The 9,503-nt window shown below is 48.9% G+C and overlaps 1 non-coding gene across 1 annotated transcript; it reads right to left on the reverse strand.

Moving 5' to 3' along the window:
- Window positions 1–7,009: 7,009 nt before the first annotated feature.
- LOC128582725 (U6 spliceosomal RNA) lies at window positions 7,010–7,116 on the reverse strand. Its single transcript, XR_008379172.1, has one exon. It is a non-coding gene; the product is annotated as a U6 spliceosomal RNA (small nuclear RNA).
- Window positions 7,117–9,503: the final 2,387 nt, after the last annotated feature.

Here is a 9,503-nt window from a genome sequence, read left to right on the forward strand (position 1 = left end):
GAGTTTGAAACCAGCCTGAGCAAGAGTGAGATCTGTCTCTAAAACATAGCCACACATGGTGGCAGGTGCCTATAGTCCCAACTACTTGGGAGGCTGAAGAAAGAGAATAACTTGAACCCAAGGATCTGAGGTTGCTGTGAGCTGTGCTGCCTATCACTCTACTGAGGGTGACAAAGTGAGACTTTGTCTCAAAAAAAATAAAAGTAAATACCAGGCGGCGCCTGTGGCTCTATGAGTAGAGCGCCAGCCCCATATGCCGAGGGTGGAGGGTTCAAACCCAGCCCCGGCCAAACTGCAAACAAACAAACAAAAAAAAATAGCCAGGCGTTGTGGCGCGTGCCTGTGGTCCCAGCTGCTTGGGAGGCTGAGGCAGGAGAATCGCATAAGCCCAAGAGTTAGAGGTTGCTGTGAGCCGTGTGACGCCACGGCACTCTACCCGAGGGCGGTACAGTGAGACTCTGTCTCTACAAAAAAAAAAAAGTAAATACCAATTTATTTTTAAATCAACTTAATTAGGGTATAATTTCCATGCAGTAAGCTCTCTTCCATTTGTACCATTTGATAAGTTTTGACAACTGTATACAACTTGTAACTACTACCAGGATCAAGAAAGAAACCTCCTTCACCAAAAAATGTTCCCCAGACCCGCCTCACAGGCAGTCTCTCCCTCCCAGGCTCCCAGCAGCCACCAATCTGAATCCTATCGTTGTAGATTAGTTTTTACCTTTATGTAATTGAGTACAGATTAAATAACAAAAATTTATTTAAATAAATAAATCATGGAGTAATAACTTTACTCAGCAGACCTGACACTTCTATGTTGACTATCAATAACTTGCTGCTTTCGGTTATGTTGTAGCATTTCACTGTATGTCTCAGTAAGTTGTTTACCCATTTACCTACTAGTGGACAGGTTGTTTCAGAATTTTTTTTTTTTTTTTTTTGGCTATTGTGAATAGAATTTTGTGAATGCCAGTTAAGGTTTTTAAATTTTTTATATATATATATATTTTTTTTTTTTGTAGAGACAGAGTCTCACTTTATGGCCCTCGGTAGAGTGCCATGGCCTCACACAGCTCACAGCAACCTCCAACTCCTGGGCTTAAGTGATTCTCTTGCCTCAGCCTCCCGAGTAGCTGGGACTACAGGCGCCCGCCACAAAGCCCAGCTATTTTTTTGGTTGCAGTTTGGCAGGGGCCGGGTTTGAACCCGCTACCCTCAGTATATGGGGCCGGCGCCTTACCGACTGAGCCACAGGCACCGCCCTGTTTTTAAATGTTTTAATGAACAATGTCACTGACATGTTACAAGTGCCCACACATACGGTTGAGCCTGTTTATTTCCTTCCTCAAGCACCTGAGATGAGGTCTGGAGGCAGAGGCCACACAGTGGTTAGGAACAGAGCTGGGTGTGAAACTAAACCTTTAAAGTCCCCATATTCCAGGAGAGTATGCTGCCTTACTCTCTCACGCCTGTATCAGTTAGCAATAATTGCACCTTGGAGAAACCTTGTTGGCCACAATATTGCCACAGAGCAAAGCTTACTTTGGCCTGTATCAGAAATGTGCATAGTTTTCCCACAAAAAGAGAGTTCCATTAAAATCAAATTGTAGGCTGAGAGTGAAAGGCAGCCTGGTGTTAATTAGGCTAGCCTTGGTTTGATCCATCCACTGAGCTTGGGGGTATCCGTTAGTATCTCCATGTTTTCTCTCTCTCCCCTACTCCCACCAACACCAGTAGTGACCAATTCAGACGATCCAGTCCAGATTCTCTTTCTAAAGTGCCTTTGGAGCCTGGACTCCAAGGAACCACCTTCCACCATAATGGCTGCTTCCAAAGAGGCATCACAGCCAGTCTGGAAGTGGCTGTGCCCAGGAAAGGGCAAGGGAAGAAGTGTTCCTTGGCCACTGTAGAAACTCCTGGGGTGTGGAAATGGCTTAGCATGGACTGAGACAATGTCGGTTTTGCCTACTTAGCTCCTAGTTATGTGTCCGACAGGACTATTCTTATTATATTATTTAATACTCAACAACCAAATAGTTATCCCATTTTACAGATGAAAAAACCTGAGGCTCAGAGGGGTTAAGAAACGTGTTTGAGGCCACACAGCTGTAGGCACTCAGTGTCTGTTCTTTGCAGACATCAGGCCTCTCTTCTGCCCATGTGTGCCCAGTGGGCCTTGAAGAACACACACTCATCTGGAATGAGTACAGGTGGATCTCAAAACAATTCTCATGTGTTTGGAGGATGCAAACGGTCTAGACCACCCCTCATCCTGTTCAAGTCCAAGAGGCCTGTTTCCTCAGCTCACACCCCAGGCTCATCCCACTGCTGAGAAGACCCACTAGCACCTTCTCTTGTCCCCATTCGAGAAGGTGAGTGTCGGAGCAAAGAAGAACCACCTCCTCTTAGCCCTGGGTCTGAGTCTCATTGTTCTTGAAGTCGGCAGGCCTAAAGAGGCCTCTGTCCATGGGAGATGAAACCAGGAAAGGAAGAGCCTATTCTCTCAAGAAAACATATGTTTTCTGTTTACAGAGGGGCCTGTCCACTTCCCATGCTTTGTTCTTTAATATGGAGCCAAACAAAAAAAAAAAAAGAAGAAGAAGAAGAAAAGAAAAGAAAAAAAGAAAGAAAAATCAAATGTGTGGCTTACTCTCAGAGGTCCACCAGAGGCTAGAAGACCTGGATTGCTGCAAGGGAGCAGTGCTAGGCCTGGAGCCCTGGGCCAGGGCTGCACCAACTTGGAAAGCCACAGTGGAGAGGCAGACTGGCCCCTCTGCATAGCCCAGACACAGGGGTGGGTGCAGAGGGCAGAGGCAGCCCCAGAGAACTGGAGGATGGGGGGCGGGGGGAGGGGTTTCTGTGCCAGTTGAGTGTGTGAAGGTCCTGGGTGTTCTCTCATGCACACACCCTTGCACCACTGGCCTAGCAGACCTGGTCCAACAAACCAGCCTTCCGGGCATCACCTACTTTTTTGTGGTCTGGCCTAGACATTGGACAGACAGCATCTTCTCCCACCCCCTGAGCATTGGGAGGCAAAGTGTATTTAGTGAACGTGGGTAACAGGTGAGTGGTGAGCTACAGGCTCCTTGGGGGGAGCTCACCGGGTCCAGGTACCTTCAGAGTGGGGAGAGGATCTTCCCGCTTCTGTTGAGGCAGCAGTGAGCTAAGGTCACAGAGCTGGCAGCCAGCTGTGCCCACTGAAGGGGAATTATTGTCACAGGATGTCAGCTTAGCACAATGGATAAACACTGAGATTCAGAGTCAGGGATCTGGGTCCAAACCCAGGCTGTGCCCCTTCTCCCTCCGGGCCTTAGGCAAGCTGTCCCTCTGCCGCGGCCCCCTCATCTGTGAAAGGGGGTAGCTGAGCGCGTCATACAGCTGCGAGGAGGGGCTCTGAGACAATACACTGAAGTGCTTCTCAACAAATGGCAGCTGCTACTGTCATCTCTGGGTCTTCACTCGGACTGTAGCACCCGCTAACACAGCTATGCTGAATCACAGCCAGCAGAAAGGGGGGATGCCGCTCTGGGGCAGTCCCTGGTCAGCACCGGAGTTTGATGCCTCGCTGGGCCACACCTGCTTCGCTATGAAAAGAGGGCGACAACAGTAACCATGGCTTAAAGGGGAGCCTGGGGTTCTGAGGTCACTCTTGTCGCCCCTGCTCCGGCCCGCAGGGTCAGCCTAGGCTCTGTGCCGCAGCCCTGTCGCGCTGCCCCTTCCGGCAAGTCTTGGCCCGGCAGCGCGTCCGCGGGGCCGAATCTCGGCCTCCCGGATCTGCGGCTTCCACGCGCGGGTTGGGACCGGAGCAAAAGGACAGCAGAAAGCGCGCGCCACGAGGTCGGGGAGCCGCACCCTCCGCGGCTGAAGCCCGGGGAGAGGCGCACCACGGCGGCCGAAGGGGCGGGGAGCGGCGGGGGGCGGGGCCTCGGCGCGGCCTGTTCCGGAAGCCCGGGCCGTGCGGACGCAGCGCCGCAGCCGAGGGGGCGGAGCCTGAGTGGCCGTCTTCCACATCCGCGCCGCGGTCGGTGCGTACGTAGCGTCCCAGTTGAGTGGGTGGGACTTTGAGCCGCTCCGAGAGCTCGGGAAGGGGCGGGGCAGGGGCGGGGCTTCTGTGCGGCCCTGGCCTCGCCCCGCCCTCCGGCTTCTGCCCGGGCTGGTCCTGCGCGGCGCCCCGTCCGTCGTCTCCCACCGGTGGCATCTCCCCTGGATTCATTTAATTCAGATTTTCACTTCAACTGGGCTTCACTTTTAAAAGTTTAACAACTTTTCCTGTCCTTTGCCCCCCTTTCTAAACTAGATAAAACCACCAAGCCGCGGAGAATTTCTAAGACCTAGGCGAGTACAAGGGAAGAAAACAAGAAACCCTAGCGAGTCAAACCTGGTTTGGGTTTTTTTTTTTTGTAAATATGTAAATTTTCCCATCATCGGGATGACACTACATAACTGATTTTTCTTGTGATTTCAAAGCCACACGTCTGTTGCAGAAATTTTGGAATACTGAAAAAAAAAAAACACAAGGAAATAAAAGTAATCTGAGATTCCACCACTCAAGATTAGCAGTGTTAACATTTTGGCATTCTTTTCCTTTATACACAATTATATATACATCTGAAACAAAACCAGGATCCTACTGTAAGTATTGCTGTGCAACTTTGTCTTGTTGTCATGGCCGTATCATAAATGTCCTGCATCGTTCTCAAGTGCCATCCACAGCGTTCTTTATGGCCGTACACGCACCTGTGTCGGGCAGGGCAGCATTTGATTTAACCCATACGGTATTAATGGACATTGATGTTGTTTCAGGTTCCTTCCTTCTTTTATAATGAACATCCTTGCAGCTAAATCTTTGTGTACATCCATAAAAATTCTTATGGTAAATCCGTAGGTGTGGAATTGCTGAGTCAAATCATAAAAACACTTGATGCTTCTTGTATCTTTTTCCTGTACATGTTTTCCAAATTAAAAATTAACAAATCAGTCTTTTAACAAGTGGCTTGACCCTAGAGTACTATATATATAAGAAAACTTCTTAGATCCAGAACACATAAGAACTCCCACAACTCAATAACAACAAGATAATCAATTAAAAATGGGCAAAGGAGTTGAACAGACATTTCTCCAAAGAGGATATAAAAATGGCCAATAAAGGCTGGGCACCTGTGGCTCAAGTGGCTAAGGCGCCAGCCACATACACCTGAGCTGGAGGGTTCGAATCCAGCCGGGCCCGCCAAACAACAATAACGGCTGCAACCAAAAGTGTTGTGGCGGGCTCCTGTAGTCCCAGCTACTTGGGAGGCAATGGCAGGAGAATCACTTGAGCCCAGGAGTTGGAGGTTGCTGTGAGCTGTGATGCCACAGCACTCTACCCAGGGCACAGCTTGAGGCTCTGTCTCAAAAAAAAAAAAAAAGCCAACAAATGCGTGAAAAGATGCTCAACATCACTAATCATTAAGGAAATGCAAACCCAAACCACAACAAGGAACCACCTCAAATCCACTGGGATTAAAAACAAAAAACATCCGGTGGCGCCTGTGGCTCAGTGAGTAGGGCGCTGGCCCCATATACCGAGGGTGGCGGGTTCAAGCCCAGCCCCGGCCAAACTGCAACAAAAAATAGCCGGGCGTTGTGGCGGGCGCCTATAGTCCCAGCTGCTTGGGAGGCTGAGGCAAGAGAATCGTAAGCCCAAGAGTTAGAGGTTGCTGTGAGCCGTGTGACGCCACGGCACTCTACCCGAGGGCAGTACAGTGAGACTCTGTCTCTACAAAAAAAAAAAAAAAAAATGCAAGTGTTGGCAGAGATGTAAAATAATTGGAATCCTTGTGCATTGCTGGTGTGAGTGTAAAATGTGCAGCCGCTATGGAAAACAGTATAATATAGTGTATATATATGTGTGTGTATGTATGTATATATATAGTATATATCCTCAAAAAATCAAACACAGAACTACCATATGACCCAGAAGTGCCGCTGGTCAATATATTCCCCTAACTGAAAACAAGAACACCAACAGTAGTTGTACATTTATGTTCACAGAAGCATTATTCATAATAGACAAAAGATGGGAAGAACTCAGATGTCTCTGGATTAATGGATGGGTAAAGAAAATGTGGTATGGGGAGGCGCCTGTGGCTCAGTGAGCAGGGCGCTGGCCCCGTATGCCGAGGGTGGCGGGTTCAAACCCAGCCCCGGCCAAACTGCAACAAAAAAATAGCCGGGCGTTGTGGCGGGTGCCTGTAGTCCCAGCTGCTCGGGAGGCTGAGGCAGGAGAATCGCCTAAGCCCAGGAGTTGGAGGTTGCTGTCAGCTGTGTGACACCACAGCACTCTACCAAGGGCAATAAAGTGAAACTCTGTCTCTACAAAAAAAAAAAAAAAAAAAAAAATGTGGTATGTACATACAGTAAGATTATCATTCAGCTTTAAAAGTAGCAAAGTTCTCACACATGCTACAACATGGATGAACCCTGAAAATATTATAGTAAGTGAAATAAGCTGGACACGTGGTGAGGACCCAGAGTCATCCAACTCATACAGTCAGAAAGTGGAGCAGTGGATATCAGGCCTGGGACGATGGGTGTTTATTACCTAATAGTTACCCAGGTTTAGTTTGGGATGATGAAGAAGTTGTGGAGATAAATAGTGGTGACAGTTGTACAATAATGGAAATGTGCTTAACACTGTTGAAATGGTAAATTTTATGTGTATTTTCACACACGCACACACACACACAAAGACATTGCTGAAGAAATGTCTCTCTTGGATTCTGGTTCCAAGAATGATTGAAGGGGACAAGGCCTGCACAAGTAACAAGCTCCTTGCGGGTGGCCCTTCCTCCAGGGCTGGGAATGGCCAGTCTGCATAGTCCAGCTCTGGACAGCCGGGCCCAGCCAGGCCTCACATAGCCAACATTTTCCATAATAATCTCTAAGCTGGGAGACAGAATCTTGCTTTGAGGAAGCAGTGAGTCACTATTGATCTTTATCTGAACTTGATCTTTTTTTTTTCCATAAAAATATGGAATGCTTCACAACTTTGCGTGTCATCTTTGCGCAGGGGCCACACTAATTTTCTCTGTATCGTTCCAATTTTAGTGTATGTGCTGCCGAAGTGAGCACTGAACTTGATCTTCTATTTCCATGCCATTGAAGTACACACACACAAGATGCATGTTTGTTGTCAACAAATTTGCAAGCACGGTAAAGCACTCATGAGAAAATAACAAATGCACAGAATCCCAACTTGGTTATATATTTGTCCAGCCCTTCTCTATTCATAATACATACTTATAATCATTGTGGTCATATATCATGTTTTTATTATCTGCATCGTTTGCTAACATGCAATGAATAGTTTACCTCATCTTTTAATGTTTCCATAACATACTTTAAGGATTGAAAAGAATCCATTGTTCAGATGTCCCTTAGATAACTTCTTTACCTAATTCTTCATGGTTGACTGTCTAGGTGATTTACAAATGGGCTTCTCTGAACATCTTACTTGAACGTCTCTAATAATTCCCTTAAGGTACTCCTAGGAGAATAATTGTAACTTCACAGAGGATGTGCTTTTGAAAGGCTCTTAAACATAGTATTACCAATTGGCCCTCCAGGAAGGGTGAACAGATTGTGCTAGCACCAACAGCCCGTGAGTGTGTGTGGGTATTTCTTACACAAAGATGTCTTATTCTACCTGGCGGGAGACCTGTCACAGCACGAACACTATTGCTGGGGGTGGGTCCTGGCTCAGGGGCTTTGGTCCTCTATGAACCCCTGTCTTTTCATCTTTGCTGAGCTGTACCAAACCCGCCCGCACCCCCTCCTGCCCCTCGGGCCCAAGTACCCTGGCTCTTGGGAAGGCTCCACTCCTAGTTGCCCCTGGAGACTACCAAATACTCTTAACACTTGTTTGCTGGAGCTGTCAGTGTCGGGACCATTTCTCAGGCATGGCGTGTGGAATGCCCCCACCTTTCCACCAGGCCCTGCTGGCTCTTCACTCTGGCTTGGAGAGCAGTGTCCACAATCGCGGGGGCAACAGTTCTGGGAACACCTTTGCTATGAAGCAGGACTGCACTATGAAGTGCTCATGACCAAGCCTCCCCCACTTCATGGCAACCCAGGCCATTCACCATATTCAGCCCAGTCACACAGGGGCCAGCCCCAAACCAAGGCTGACTTGGGCACCCTTTCCACATCTGTCCATCTTGACTGTGAGCACGGCCTCAGGGACACAACACACACAAAGTCCTGACCTTCCCCAAAAGCCCCCTGTAATTCATCCCCTCCTCCCATCCCCAAGGCCACGACCTTCCCTGTCTGGGGAGTGGCCTCTCAAATTGCTACCTCCAAGTGGTTCCCCAAACATGTCTTCTGTCCTCATCCTCCTAAACCTTTCAGTTTTTTGTTTGTTTGTTTTTTTTTTTTTTGTAGAGACAGAGTCTCACTTTATGGCCCTCGGTAGAGTGCTGTGGCCTCACACAGCTCACAGCAACCTCCAACTCCAGGGCCTAAGCGATTCTCTTGCCTCAGCCTCCCAAGTAGCTGGGACTACAGGCGCCCGCCACAACGCCTGGCTATTTTTTTGTTGCAGTTCGGCCGGGGCCGGGCTTGAACCCACCACCCTTGGTATATGGGGCCGGCGCCCCACCAACTAAGCCACAGGCGCTGCCCTAAACCTTTCAGTTTTAAGAACAGAAGAGGGTCGGCCCCCTGCTGCCCTCTCCAGCCTGACCTCGCACCCCACCTTTTCCCCATCACCGACCATGCAGGCCCGAGACAGCTGCTTGCCTTTTCTTAAGTGCTGGTCAGAAATTCTCCCGCCCGTCCTACTGTGAGTGACCACAGCGGCCGACAGCAGTGAGTACTCACCGTGTGCTTAGCCACCACCTTGGCCGGGAAGCTTTCTGGGACGGCTGCCTGACTATGACAAGCCACGCCTGTGGTGTTGGCTCTTCCTGCTCTTGGTTACAAAGAGCAAGGGCCATGTCTTCAGCATCTTCAGTGCTCAGTACAGGGCCTGACGCGGATGTCGAGTCACATCATGTTTTCAGGAGCAATCCCAGGATGACACAGTCTGGTTAGAGTGAGTGGAAGTTGTCAGACCATCCCATTTCAGATACTGCCTTGTTTGGAAAAAGGACAGACTAAAATCCATCCCTGACATAGAGGGATTAAAAGGAAAAGGAAAACTGGAAACAAGATGACAGTTTTGAGTCACCTAAGAAAGCAATTCTGTTCCCAGTGTAATCCTTTCACTAATTGGCTGTGTGACCTTGAGGAAGAGGCCTCAGGCCTCTCTTCAATGCTAAGGTGTCCTCAGTGATCACCTTGGGGCTCCCAGCTCCAAGCGAGCTGGTGCCACATTTCAATGCTAATCAGTGATGGTGGCCACCATCACATCACAGCCTGTCCTGGGATGGGAGGAGGGTCTCCTAAAACACTCTATAAGGCCCACTGCAGATGCTCCACTTGGGCTGGCCAGGCATTCCCTCCTGCTCCAGTAGCCA

This window comes from Nycticebus coucang, chromosome 3 (assembly GCF_027406575.1).
Source record: "Nycticebus coucang isolate mNycCou1 chromosome 3, mNycCou1.pri, whole genome shotgun sequence".
In the NCBI taxonomy this organism is placed as follows: domain Eukaryota; kingdom Metazoa; phylum Chordata; class Mammalia; order Primates; family Lorisidae; genus Nycticebus; species Nycticebus coucang.